Genomic DNA, 15016 nt, shown 5'->3' on the forward strand with positions numbered 1-15016 from the left:
AAATGGAGCAAATGATACTCTTGATACTACCTCATATGTTTGTTGTAAGGAAAATGCTTTGCAAACTTTAAGGAACTATAAAATGAGTTATTTCATCAAAATGAGTTATTTCATCATTTACTCCCTATGGATATAGAGCATTCATTGCAAAATTCAACAACTCTTACATTGCTCAGTCTAGTATGATGCTGTCTGTTAGGTGGTGTCTGATACCTGTATCATGAACTCCCTTTGAGAAAGTTTCAGAGCATTCATTGTATGGTATTTAAAGGAAGCTGAAAGTGCCTGGCACATAGTAAATGCTTAATAAACATTTGTTGATTTAATAAATGGCTGTTGACTGAAAGGTAAATTCCCAAGTCAGCTTTCATGAGTCAGAAATGATTTTAGGTTATGCCAAGTGAGTTTTTCCCACCTTAGACAATTACCCTCACCAAATCGACCTTGAAGTTTTGAATTTAACTCATAGAAATCTATGTCTACTTTTGTTGTCAGGCAAAACAGGATAGAGCATCTTCCTTAAGGAATCTTATTCCTTTGGGGCTTCTTGGATGAGTCTTCTTAAGAATACTGTCCCTAACTTTAAGCTTAGCATATGTATGATGGAGAATGAGGCAGCTATACAACTCTAGTAGGATTTTTAACAGGATTGCATGGGTGACTTCAGAAGTATCTCTTGGGCAGCTGGGTGGTGCAGTGAGTAGAGCACTGGCCCTGGAGTCAGACGAGAGTTCAAATCCCACCTCAGACATTTGACACACTAGCTGTGTGACCTTGGGCAAGTCACTTAACCCCAATTGCCCTACCATCCCCCTTCAAAAAACAAACCACCACCAGAAGTATGTCTTGATAAAGACTCAAGTTGTAAAACAGATTCATAGTTTTCATGATCATAGCAGGAATTCCTTAGTTTTCCTTTGTTTACTGTAGAGGCAGCAGGTACAATGAAAAAAAGTACTTTGGATTAGGACCCAAGTATAAATCTTACCTGTCACTACCTGTGTGACCCTCGGCAAGTCATAAAATCTCTGAACCTTTTTTGTTGTAAAATGAGAAGATTCTACTAAATGTTTTCTTCTGGGTCGATTTATATAATCCTATGAACCTTGTCTTATAAGCACACCCTCCATGTTTTTTCAGCCCTAGCCAATTTCTCAGTTAAAAGGGAGCTTCATTGAAAGCCTCACTATCAGTCATATTCCCATTGTGGGGGGAAACCCTAAATATTTCTGTAATAGCAAATAGTCTAAATCAGTGCTAATTCTTTATTTCTATGTGTCTGCCTCAAAATTAGGCTACTTGTTTGATGGGTGAGGTATGTAAAAGGATCCAGCCTCTAAAGAAACTGTTGGGCAAAATATTATAGGCTACTTGGTCTTCTCATTTGGCGAGAGCCAAACAGCAAGAAAATTGTATGAAGCCTTGGCATTCCTTTAAGGTGAGCATGATGGCCAAGCAGTCATGAGTTCTTACTGGGATGGTTGAATATTGGCTTTGGGTAAGAATTCTGGATGTGTATGTGATCCTTTTTGTAGGCTATGTAAACCAAATGATAGGTAATTGTAGCTCAGTGCTGTGAACACCTTGCTTAGATGCATTGGGCTCACCTATTCAGAACACAACTGAACATCATGGAGTAACCAAAGGTTTAAGAAACCAAAGTAGAATATAGTTCCTTTCACCTCCATCATACTTTAACATGTACTCATTATTTATAAGACAAATGATTGATGTTGATGAATCTCTGAACATCCTTACCTCAGTTCCTTGTCACCTACAGTTTGTCTCCTTGCCCAGCTATTGCTATGCACCTTCATGGCTACTCTAGATGCAGAATTCCACATTGAGGAGCAGTGTAGTAGTACTCGTTCTGGACAAAAGGTGAAAGGCACATCCTTACTCTGAACCTCAGTTTTCTGAGGATCAAAATGAGACTTACGTAAAACATTTTGTTAACCTTAAACGACTACGAATGTAAATTGTTACTGCAACTGACCAGTCCAGTCCTTCATGCAAACACCTGGATTTCTTTAGTCTAATTGCTGCCCTTGTACCCAGACTGCTGAGCTCTGCTAGGAAAAGCCTTGAAATGAACTGATGTAAGTCACTGTCAATTTATATTGTATAACCAGTGAGGGTGCTGCCCTCACTGCTGCTCAGCTGGCCTTGTATTTTCTGCTCATTGACAATTTTCTTAACCTCTTCCTACCTCCACTGTTATATCTGCCCAATCCATTCTTTGCTCTAAGACCAGATAAATCATGCTTAGGCAAAGACCTAATCATGTTTTTCCTCTCTTCACAATTCTCTGTTGGTTCTCTCCTGTCTGCTGAATAAAAGTTCAAACTTCCTGGCATTTGGGGTCCTCACCAACTTGTCCTGATTACATTTTCATCCTTACCATTACTAGTCTCCCTCCCATGCAATTGTACTTTCCCACCTCTGCCTTTGCTCTTGCCATTTCTGTGACTGGCCTGCCCTCTTCCACCAGTGCTTTTTGAAACCACATTTAAAGGCCCAGTCCAAATGCTTTTCTTTCCACGAAGCTACCTGATCCTCTTATTTGGAGATGATCTTTCTTGCACTTCTCAAAGGTAGTATTTTTATTGCGTTTTATTTTGCCTTATACTTACTCGTATACATGTGCCATCCCCCTACCAGATCATAAGCACTGAGCAGAGATGTCTCATTTATTTCTGCCCCATGGTAGGCTTTTAATAGTGAATTAAAATGACATCTTGAGGTTACATCATGGGACTTGGGAAAAGAAGGTAGTCCATTTCGTTTTTTTCCTCCTGAACCTAAATAAAACAATCATTTCCAAAACAAAATGGAACAGAAAAAAACAGATTGTACCCGGAACTGGGCATCTATTTTGTACAACTTGCTATTCCTTTTAAATATACAACAAAGTTATGTAACTTTCTGTCAGCTCTTTCTCTGGATACATACAGCATCTTCATAGGACCTTTGCAGTTAATTTGGGTATGGTATTTTATATATCTATATATACATGTGTGTGTATATAAATAAAACAATAATCTTGGCTGATCGAAGTTGTTCTTAAAACAATATTGCTGTTAACCGTATATAATGTTCTCTTAGTTCTGCTCATTTTATCCTGTATTGTTTCATGCAAATCTTTCCATTTCTAAAACCGAGTTCATTTCTTAGAGCGGATTTAGCCATTCCCCAAATGACGGGCATCCCCACAATTTCCAGTTCTTTGCCACCACAAAGAGAGCTGCTATAAATATTTTAGAACAAAGGTTCTTTTCCTTTTTTCCCTAACCTTGGGAATTCTCCCTAATAGCGATATTGCTGAGTCAGAAGGTATAGGCAGTTTAATAATTCCTTGGGCACAATTCTAGATCACTCTCTAAAATGGTTGGATCAGCTCACAGATCCATCAACAATGAATTAAGGTCCCAGGTAGTCACTTTGCTTTTAGTGACTGGGAACGTCCTTCAACCCTGTTTGCCTCAGTTTCTTCATCTGTAAAATGGGGATAGTAACACCTCAAAAGTTTGCAGGTGCTTCCCACCCCAAGGTCCTCTGGTGTACTACAAAGCACACCAACCTTGGAATTGGAAGACATTTTCTTAAGTCTTAGAATTGACAGTCCCTTTGTCATGTTGGTCATTCTGTTAAATCTCTTAAGCTTCTGTACCATGGCCTTGATGTGTATACCAGCAGTAACTGCCTCACAGTATTGTCCTGAGGAAAGCACTTTGCAAACTACAGTGTGTAAATAAATTGCCGTATGTGTGATTATTTTTGCAGATGTAGATGGGTACATTGGGATCCAGGAAAAACCCAAGAAGTTACTGCCTTTCTAGTTATTTATAAAAATGAACCCAAACAAGTATCATAGAGTGGGTCTTTTACCCAGGCTGGAAGAGCAGTGGCCAGTTATGGGGAAGATCCCAATACTCATCAGCACAGAAGCTTTAGCCATCACTTTTTCTGACCTGAGCCCACCCCTTCTTAGGTATCCTGATTGCCTTCTCCTCCAGAGGAATCACCGTATTGGTGCTGGACTTAATGCAGACACCCTACTGAGTTTAGTCTTTCAGTACCTCAGAACTCTGGAACTGGAGGTCACAAGCCTCAGCCTCCCCCAGTAGCCAAGGATTATAGGTCCATCCACCACACCCCTAACCCAGGCCTTTTTTTTTTAAAGGAGTAATCATGAAACTTAACTTTTTCAAATTAATATTTAATTCAAAATATAGGCATTTAACTGACAGTGATTCTGTGAAAAACTGAAATATCAGATTCCACAATCAATTTTTTTTATAATTTATTTTTAGTTTTCAACATTCACCTCCATAAGATTTTGAGTTTTAAATTTTTTCCTTTTCCTCCTCCCTCCACAAGACAGCATGTAACCTGATATAGGCTCTACTTATACATTTATGTTAAACATTTTCGCATTAGTCATGATGTAAGGAAGAATTAGAACCAATGTGAGGAACCATGAGAAAGGAGAAACAAAACAACAAAAGAAAAAGAACCAATAGTATACTTCGATCTGCCTTCAGACTCCAAAGTTCTTTGGATGTGGATAGCATTTTCCATCATGAGTCTTTTGGAATTGTCTTAGATCCTTGCATTGCTGAGAAGAGAGAAGTCTATTAAAGTCAATCATCGGACAGTGTGGCTGTTACTGTGTGCACTGTTCTCCTGGTTCTACTCATTTCCCTCAGCGTCAGTTCACATGAGTCTTTCCAGGTTTTTCTGAAGTCTGCCTGCTCATCATTTCTTATAGCACAATAGTATTCCATTATATTCATGTACCACAGCTTGTTCAGCCACTCCCCAATTGATGGGCATCCCCTCAATTTCCAATTATTTCCTCCCACAAAAATTGCTGCTATAAATTATTTTTGTACTTATGGGTCTTTTTCCCATTTTTATGATCTCTTTGGGATACAGACCTAAAAGTGGTATTGCTGGATCTTGTACTCATAATACTTAGGACCAACTGAAGTGCCTAATGGCATCTTGCATATGTATTGTAAGCACTCAGGAAATACTTGTCAAATATTTTTTCTTTTCCACAGTAAAGGGGTTAGACCAGACGATCTCCAAGGTTCTGTATTTTGAAAATTCCAACATCTCTTGGCTGCCTACGAAGTATTAGACCCTAGGAATTTGAGGGAAAGAAGTGAGGGGAACTCTGGGTGATTAAACTTTCAGTGCAAGTTAGCTATTGTGCAGTTTGACATCTCAGCAATTTGAGAGACTTTAAGATCTTGGGTTCAAGTCTCCCCTCTGACATAGCAGCTCTGTGGACCTGAGCAAAGCACTTCTGAAACTGGCTCATAAAGGCATGAAAAATGATACGATCCCTGCCTCTAAGAAGTTTATAGTTTACTAGTGGGAGTACAATTGGTACAGAGATAAATATAATGTAAGGTAGAACTCAGTAGGGATAAAGGAGAGATCTGGGGAAAGCACTGGGAAAATAGGAGGAGGGAAAGGACCCTGTTGGAAAGATTAAAAGAAGGCTCCCCAGAGGAAGCAGGACCTATGTTGAGCCTAAGGAGAGGATTTTTTTAGCTAGTGGTCTTAAGAGGAATTCTTGCATTTCAGCCATGGGGTATATGGAGGCAGGTTGAGTTTGGGGTACAGCTAATAGTCAAATTTGGCAGAAGCATGGTGTGCTAGAAAGGGGAACTAAGATGAAGTAAGTCTGGAAAAAGATTGAGGAAGACAATATGTACATAGATATGAAAAAACAAAACTAAAGCAGATAAAAGGTGACTAGCACTGTACCTAGCTAGACAGGGAAGGTCTTGTGCTGGTATTTAAACTGTCTTAAGGGAAACCAATGGCTTTACAAGAGGCAGAGAAGAAAGAGCTAGGCACAGCTCTGTTGCAAAATCACAGAAACCAGGGACAGATGGGGTGTTATAACAAGTGGAGTGGACCCTAGATGGTGTGGAGGGGGGTAATGTATAATAAAGCTGGAAAGAGCCAAGTTGCAAGGAACTTTAAATGCCAAAGAGGGGAGTTTATATTTGATCCTATAGGCAATGGGAGCTACTGGTGTTTATTGAGAAAGGGAGTGCAAGATCAGACCAGCATTTAAGGAAAATCACTTCAGCAGAGGCATGTAAGACAGCTTGGAGTGGGAGATGAGGTGGGGAGATCAATTAAGAGACTATTAGTGTATATACCAAGTGAGAGGTGATGAGGGCCTGAACTGGTACTGTGTGAGTGGATAGAATGGGGTGAGAGATGTGGAGACAGAAATGACATTTCTATTGATTTGTGAGAAGAGAGTGAAGAGTTGGTAACACCTAGATTGTAAACCAGGAAGAATAGTGGCCCCCTTTTTAAAATAACGGAGCACTGAGAGTTTGGTCAGACATCAAAGATGCTAAGGTCATCCACTGCATCAGTTGTCCTGACTTTTGTCTTGATACTGGACTTTAATGACTTTGGAAGAGAGTGTGAGGCTGATGACTTTATGCAACTCTGCCTCACTTCAATATTACCCTATGATGTCATTGGTCCTCTTCAAAAACAAAGGACAAACGATCAATAGAGAAGTTCAGAACACCCATGGGTTTGGAGGAAAATATGTGTTCTTTTTTGGACATGTTGAGTTTGAAATGGCTCTAGAACATTTAAGTAAAAATGTCTAATGGGCAGCTTAGAAGAGAGCATACATCTGAGAGTTGTCTGCACAGAGATAATAACAACCCATGGAAGCTGATGAAATCACCAGATAAAAGAATAGGTAGTCCAGGATAGAGCCTTGTACACCCAGATAGGTGGTACAACATGAATGATGATCCGGAAAAGGTCAGTCAATCAATAAACATTAATTGCTAGCTAAGTGCTGGGAATGCAAGGAAAGACGAAAAAAAGAACAGTCTTTGCTCCTAGGGAGCTCATAGTCTAATGAAAAAAGATTTAAAAGAATTGGTCAGACAGGTAGGAGAAACTCAGATCAATTTCACAACAACTCCCCACCCCGGAGAAAAGAGAGTATCCAACTTCAACATTTAACTGAAATTCTTCTCTCCAAAGTTACCAGTGATCTCCTAATTCCCAAATCCTTTTCTCAAATTTCATTTTTCTAGACTTCTCGGTAGCCTTTGACACTGTTGATTACCCTCTTCTCCTGGATATTCTTTCCTCTTGAAGTTTTTGGGATGCCTCCTACCTATCTGACCACCTCTCAAGTTTCCTTTGCTGATCCTTATCTAGGTCATATAATCCTGGGTGTGTTACAAGGCTTAGTCGGGTACCTCTCTTTCCTCTATTCTACTTCACTTGATTATCTCATAATCCCAGGAGTCAATTATCATCAATTGTATGCCTACAATTCAAATCTCCTTGTTCAGTACAGTCTGACTCTCCATGGTCCCACTGAGGGTTTTCTAGGCTAAAGTATTGAAATTATTTGTCATTTCCTTTTCAGGTTCATTTTACAGATGAGGAACTGAGGCAAACAGGATTAAGTGACTAGTTATCTACTTATCTATCCCTAAACTCTCTTCTGACCTCTAGTCTCACATCTTGAATTGCCTTTCAGACATCTCAAACTTGATGTCCAATAGACATCTTAATCTTAACTTGTTCAAAACTAAACTCATTATTCCTTCCCCCTAAACCCTACCCCTTTCTAAGCTTCCCCTATTACTGTCAAGGGCAGCACCCACCATCCTCTCATTCCCCCAGGATCAAAACTTGGGTGTCACCCTCAATTCCTATTTTTCTCTTCCCGCATCCAATCTATTGCCAAAGTCTGCCCCTTTGCAACATCTCTCCAATACATCCCCTTCTCTCCTCTGATCCTGCCACCATCTTGGTGAAGTCTCATACTTGGACTATTGCAATAGCCTGCTGGTGGGTCTGCCTGCCTCAAGTATCTCCCCACTACAAACCATTCCCCCCTAAGTCAGCAAAGTGGACCAAAAGCAAAGGTTCCACCATGTTGTCCCCATACTCAATAAACTCCAGTGGCTCCCTATCACATCCAGGATCAAATACAAAATCCCGTTTGGCTTCAAAGCCCTTTATAACCTAGTCTCCCCGTCACCTTTCCAGTCTTCTTATATATTACACCCCCACCATACTCTTTGATCGAGTGACACTGACCACTTCTTTGATATTCCAAAAACCAGACCCTCCATCTCCCAGCTCTGGGCATTTTCTCTGTCTCCCATACCTGAAGTGCTCTCTCTCCTCATGGCTTCCCTGGCTTCCATTAAGTCCCAGTTAAAATCTCACCTTCTACAGGAAGCCTTTACCAATCTCTTTTAATTTTAATGCCTTCTCTCTCATTTCTTATTTATCCTGTATATAGCTTATTTATACTTACATGTTTGCTTGTTTTCTCCCTCATTAGATTGTTAGCTCAAGGGCAGGGGCTATCTTTGGCCTTTCTTTGTATCTCCGATACTTGGCACATAGTAGGTGCTTAATAAGTGGTTATTGACTGATTGACAAGAGGAGAGGGTCTCAAATTGCCACAGAGAGGTGGAGGAGGATGAGCACTTAGAAAGAACATGAATTTGGCTAGCCATAGATCACTGGTAATTTTGGACAGTTTCAATTGAATGATAAACTGGTCAGAAGCTAGATTCCAAAAGATATTAGAGGAAGTGAGAAGAGGAAGTTTAGGAAGTAAGTGGAAGCTTTAAATTCTATGCAAAAGAGAGTGTGTTTTATTCTATATGCAATGGGGAGCCAACTAAAGATTTTTAAACACTCAAGTGTTTGAGATTCAATGTTTTAGTAACATTATTTTTTGGCAGTTTTGAGAAGGTTGTAAGACATTGCAGGCAAGATCAATTAGGAGGCTATTACAATAACCTAGGCAGAATGTGATGATGGCTTATACTAGGATATGGGGGGGGGGGAGAGGGGAGGGCTGGGGCAGGGGAAGGAAGTCAGGAGCAATTTGGAGGAAAGATATCAGTGCGGGGTTTTTTTGGTAATTTTTTTTATTTTACACATATACAAAATGAAAAAAAAAACATTGCCATGTACAGCAGACCATTAAGAGAGGATTCAATATAAAGCAATGAATTGCCATTTCAAGAAAACCTATATAATAAATACTATGCATTGTTTTCAAAGATGCCCAGCTTTTCTTTGCTTCATTGTTTGTTTTGTTTTGTTCTCTACTGTGCCCTTTTTACTTAATTTTTTCCCATCCCTCCTCCTTCCCCACCCTAAAGAAGGCTACAATTAAGCATGGATATATATACATATACATAGATATCTATAAACATGCACATAATACACATATATACTCATACACGTATATGTAAGACCATATGATGCTCATTTCCTCCTATCATCTGTTTCTCTGAAGGTGGATAGCATCTTTTTTCATAGGATCTTTGAGGTTAATTTTGATATTTACACTAGTCAGAATGACTTGGTTGCTCAAAGTTGTTCTTAAAACAATAGTGCTGTTACTGTACACAATGTTCTCTTGGTTCTGCTCATTTCACTCTTCAGTATTTTATGGGGGTCTCTCCCTGCTTTTCTGAAATCATTGAACTCATCATTTCTTATAGCAGAATAATATTCTATCATGAACATATACCACAATTTGTTTAGCCATTCCCCAATTGACAGGCATCCCCACAGCTTCCAGTTTTTTGCCACCACAAAGAGAGTTGCTATAAATATTTTAGAAAATGTGGGTTTCTATTTTCTCTAATTGTCTTGGGAAATAGATCTAATAGTGGCATTGCTAGGTCAAAGAGTATAGACAGTTTATTAATTCTTTGGGCATAATTACAAATCTCTCTCCAAAATGGTTAGATCAGCTCACAGATCTACCAACAATGAATTAAGGTCCCAATTTAACCACAACCTCTCCAGCATTTGTCACTTTCCCCTTCTATCTTTTTAGCCAATCTGAGAGGTATAAAACAATATTTCAAGGTTGTTTTAATTTGCATTTCTCTAATCAGTAATGATTTAGAGCATTTTTTCATATGACTATAAATTGTTTTGATTTCTTCATCAGAAACCTGCCTGTTCAAATCTTTTGACCATTTATCAATTGAGGAAGGAATGACTTACATTCTTATAGATTTGATAAAGTTCTTTATGTATTTGAGATATGAGACTTTTATCTGAGGAACTGTAAATTTTTTTACCCAGTTTTCTGCTTTCCTTCTGATTTTGGCTACATTTATTTTATTTGTCATTTAATGTAGTCAAAATTATCAATTTTACATCTTGCAATACTTTCTATACCTTACTTTTTCATAAATTGTTCACCTATCCATAAATCTAGTAGGTAATATGTTTCACAGTCTTCAAATTTTCTTACAAGACCTTCCTTTATATCTAGGTCAGAGGTGGGGAACCTGCAGCCTTGAGGCCCCATGTGGTCAAAGGGCTACACTTGAGGACCTAGAGGGCCACATGTGGCCTCAAGGCTGCAGGTTCCCCACCCCTGATCTAGGTCATATATCCATTTTGACCTTATCTTGGTAAATGATGTAAGATATTGGTCTATGCCCAATTTCTGCCAGACTGCTTTCCAGCTTTCCCAACAATTTTTACCAAATAATGAGTTCTTATCCCAAGACTTAAGTCTTTACACTTGCCAAACGTTGGGTAACTATGTTTGTTTGCTGCTGTAGATTTCTATTTCTTAGCCTTTAGGAGTTTCCAAATATATCATCATATCTGCAGAAAGAGATAGCTTTATTGCCTTGTTCCATATTCTGATTCCTTGTATTTCTTCTCTTATTGCTAAGATTTCCAATACAATATTGAATGATATTGGTGACAGTGGGCATCTTTGTTTTACACCTGATCTTACTGGTAAGACTTCTAGCTTATCTCCATTACAAATAATGCTTACTAATGGTTTTAGATAAATGCTTCTTATCAATTTAAGGAAAAATCCATTTATGCTTATACTTTCAAGTGTTTTTAATAGAACTGAGTGTTGTACTTTGTCAAATGTTTTTTCTGCATCAATTGATATTGTGATTTTTATTACTTCTATTATCGATATAATCAATTATGTTAATAGCTTTCCTTATGTTAAACCATCCCTGCATACCTGGTATGAATTCTACTTGATCATAATGTCTAATCTTTGTAACATATTGTTATAATCTTTAACTAGTATTTTATTTAGGATTTTTGCATTCATTAATGAAATTGGTTTATAATTTTCTTTCTCTGTTTTTACTTTTCCTGGTTTAGGTATCAATATCATATTTGGTAGTAACCCTTCCTATTGTTCCAAATAATTTATTTAATATTGGATTTGTTGTTCTTTAAGTATTTGATAAAATTCACTTGAAAATCCATCTGATACTGGTGCTTTTTCCTTAGGAAGCTCATTTATGGCCTGTTCAATTTCTTTTTCTAAAATAGGTCTATTTAGATATTTTATTTCTTCTTCAGCTAATCTGGGCAGTTTGTATTTTTGTAAACATTCTTCCATTTCATTTAAGTTGTTAAATTTATTGACATATAATTGGACAAAATAACTCCTTATAATTGCTTTGATTTCATCTTCTTTAGTGGTGTAACCCTTTTCATTTTTGATACTAATAATTTGGCTTTCTTCTCCCTTTTTAAAAATCATATTAACCAATGGTTTATCTATCTTAGTGATTTTTTTGTAATACCAACTCCTAGCTTTATTTATGAATTCAATGATTTTCTTAGGTTTAGTTTCATTAATTTCACCTTTAATTTTCAGGATTTCCAATTTAGTGTTTAATTGGGGCTTTTGAATTTGTTCTTTCTCCGGTTTTTTTAATTGCATGCCCAGTTCGTTGGTCTGCCCTTTCTCTTTCTTACTGATATAGGCACTTAGAGATATAAATTTTCCTCTGATTGCTGCTTTTGCTGTATCCCATAGGTTTTGATATATTGTTTCATTATTGTCATTTTCTTTAATGAAATTACTGATTAGTTCTATTATTTGTTCTTTAATCCATACACTCTTTAAGATTATGTTGTTTAGTCTCCAATTAGTTTTTTCTATGTTTCCATGGTCCCTTATTAAATATAATTTTTATTGCATTGTGGTCTGTAAAGGAAGGGTTTAATATTTCTGCTTTTCTACTTTTAGCTATAAAATTTTTATGCCCTAGTATACCATCAGTTGTTATAAAGGTGCCATGTGCCATTGAGAAAAAAAGTATATTCCTTTCTATTTCCATTCAGTTCTCTCCAGATATCTATCATATCTAGCTTATCTAAAATTTTATTCACTTCCTTTACTCCTTTCTTAATCATTTTTTGGTTAGATTTGCCTTGTTATGAGAGCAGAAGGTTAAAGTCCCCCTCTATTATAGTACTATTATCTATTTCCATCTGTAATTCATTTTTTTAAAAATTTAGATGCTACAGTATTCATTGCATTTAAGTTTAGTATTGATATTGCTTCACTATTTATCTTATTCATCTTATCATAATGTAGTTTTCTTGTTTACTTCTTTTAATTAAATCTATTTTAGCTTTGACTTTGATATCATGATTGCTACCCCTGCTTTTTTTGCATTGGCTGAAGCATAATACATTCTACTCTAGCTCTTTATTTTAACTCTATGTGTATCTCTCACTTTAAAATGTATTTCTTGTAAACAATCTATTTTGGATTCTGATTTTTAATCCATTCTTCTGTCTGTTTCTGTATTATGGGTAAATTCATCTCATTCACATTCAAAGTTATAATTACTATTTGTGTATTTCTCTCCATCCTACTTTTCCTCACTATTTTCCTCCTCAGCTTATCCCTCCTCTAGTTTACTTCTAACCATTACCTCCCTATTCCACACCCTTTTAAAGAATCTCTCCCTTATTCCCTCCCTTTACCCCCCTTTTCCTTGTTCTACCCACTCCTCTAAGGGTCCCTCCTTTTTCTTCTTTCCCCACTCTCCTAAATCTTAATCTACATACCCTTGTATACCTCCTCCCTCTTTATCCTGTTCCCTCACCTCCTCATTTCTTTATAAATTTAGAAGACTTTTATGCACTTTTAGATGTATATATTATTCCCTCTTTAACTCAGATCTGATGACAGTAGGGTTCCAGGACTACCAGTTCTCCACTCCTATCTGTATCAGTTCTTCCTCTCATGCCTCATTTGTATGACATAATTGCTGTTCTTAACCTTTTCCTACACAATTTTCCTTTTTAGCATTGTCTTCCCCAATCTTTTTTTTGAACTACCCAATTATTTCTGACAATCTGAAGCATATGGTTTACATTTACACATATAAAAAGTAAACAGTTTGCTCTCACTGAATCCCTTATAATTTGCCTTTGATGTTTACCTTATATTTCTCCTGGATCTTCTATGTCAAATGTTCTATTAAGTTCTGGTCTTTTTACAATGAAATCCTGAAAGTCTATCAATTCATTGAATATGCATTTTTTTTTTTGTTCAGTATTATACTTGACTTTGCTGGGTAAGTTATCTTTGGCCACAACCCCAGTTCTTTTGCTCTCCTATATTTGGTGTTCCAAGACTTGATGTTCCAAGACCTGCAGTCTTTTAGCATAGCAGCTGCTAGGTCTTTTGTAATTGTAATTGTGACTCTACAGTATCTGTGTTGTTTTTGTTGTTGTAGCTCATAAAATTTTCTCCTTAACCTGGTGTTTTTGGAATTTGGCTATGATATTCTTTTAGCCTTTCCTCCTGGGATATCTTTCAGGTGGTGATAAGTAGATTTTTTTTTTCTATTTCTACTTTCCTTTCTTCTAACACTTCAGGACGATTTTCTTTCTCTTTTTAATTCAGTATTTTATTTTTTCCCAGTTACACGTCAAAACAATTTTTAACATTCATTTTTAAAACTCTGAGTTCCAAAGGCAATTTTCTTTAATTATTTCTTGTATTATTGTATCAAAATTCTTTTTTTTATCATAGCTTTCAGATGGTCTGATTATTCTTATGTTTTCTCTTATTGATCTTTTCTCTAGATTAGTTGTTTTTCTTATGAGATGTTTCACATCCTCTTCTATTTTTCTATTCTTTTTTATTTTGTTTCATTATTTCTTGGTATCTTATAGTGTCATTCACTTCCCCTTGCCCAATTCTAGTTTTTAAGGAGTCTTTTTCTTCCTTAAGATTCTGGATCTCCTTTTCCAGCTGGTTGACTTTTTCATTTGTAATTTTCTTGGTTTTCTTGGATTGTTCATATTTTTTTTCCCAATTTTTCCTCAATCTCTCTTGATTTTTTAAGTCCTTTTTAAGTTCTTCCAAGAACTCTTTTTGGACAGATGACCATTTGACATTACTCTTGGGGTAGGAGAGGCTTTTTTTGCTTCAGTATCCTCCTCTGAAAATGAACCCCGGTCTTCTCTATTCCCATGGCAGCTGTCTATGATTAGGTTCTTTCTCCTTTGCTTGCTCATTTTTTGTTTTATTTTGTGATTTTTAAAAAAGAATTTTTAGCAGCTTGTAATAATGACTTCTAGTCCTGGGATGTGGAGGAATGGTGCCTTTGGCTTCAGGCCCTTCTTACTGTTAGTTTTTGAGCTTCGTCCAGGGCCCAACCTCTGCACTCCTTTCCCCCCTCCAAGCCACATCTAGGACCCTCAGGCACACTATGTTGGAAATGCTCTTGCTCCCTGAGCACTCTCCAGTGACTGTAACCTTCATTTCTCCCCTCTGGCGTGGAACCAAAACCATTGCTTCTGCACCTGTGCCTTCTCACCTTCAGCCACAGCCTGGGATCGCACCTGGACAGCACAGTTGGCCCTGGTGTCCCTCAGCAGCAGAGGGTCCTCCAGTCTTCCCCTGTTCAAATGTCTGACCCCCCCACATTCTCTGTGAGGTGAGAATTCCTGTGGCTGTGACTGAGGCTGAGGCTACCTCCCAACCCAGCTGCCCGGGGCTTGTTATTTGTTCTTTCAGCGATACAGCCTAGAGGAGTTTTTACTTCATTCAGGCCCAAACCTCCTTCCCGGGCTCTTTCCTCTAGTCTTCTCAGGTGTCCCAGGAGGACCACTGCTCTGCAGAACTCTTGTTTATTTTTGCCATTCTACCTTCACT

Source organism: Trichosurus vulpecula, chromosome 5, assembly GCF_011100635.1.
Source record: "Trichosurus vulpecula isolate mTriVul1 chromosome 5, mTriVul1.pri, whole genome shotgun sequence".
NCBI classification, from domain to species: Eukaryota; Metazoa; Chordata; class Mammalia; order Diprotodontia; family Phalangeridae; genus Trichosurus; species Trichosurus vulpecula.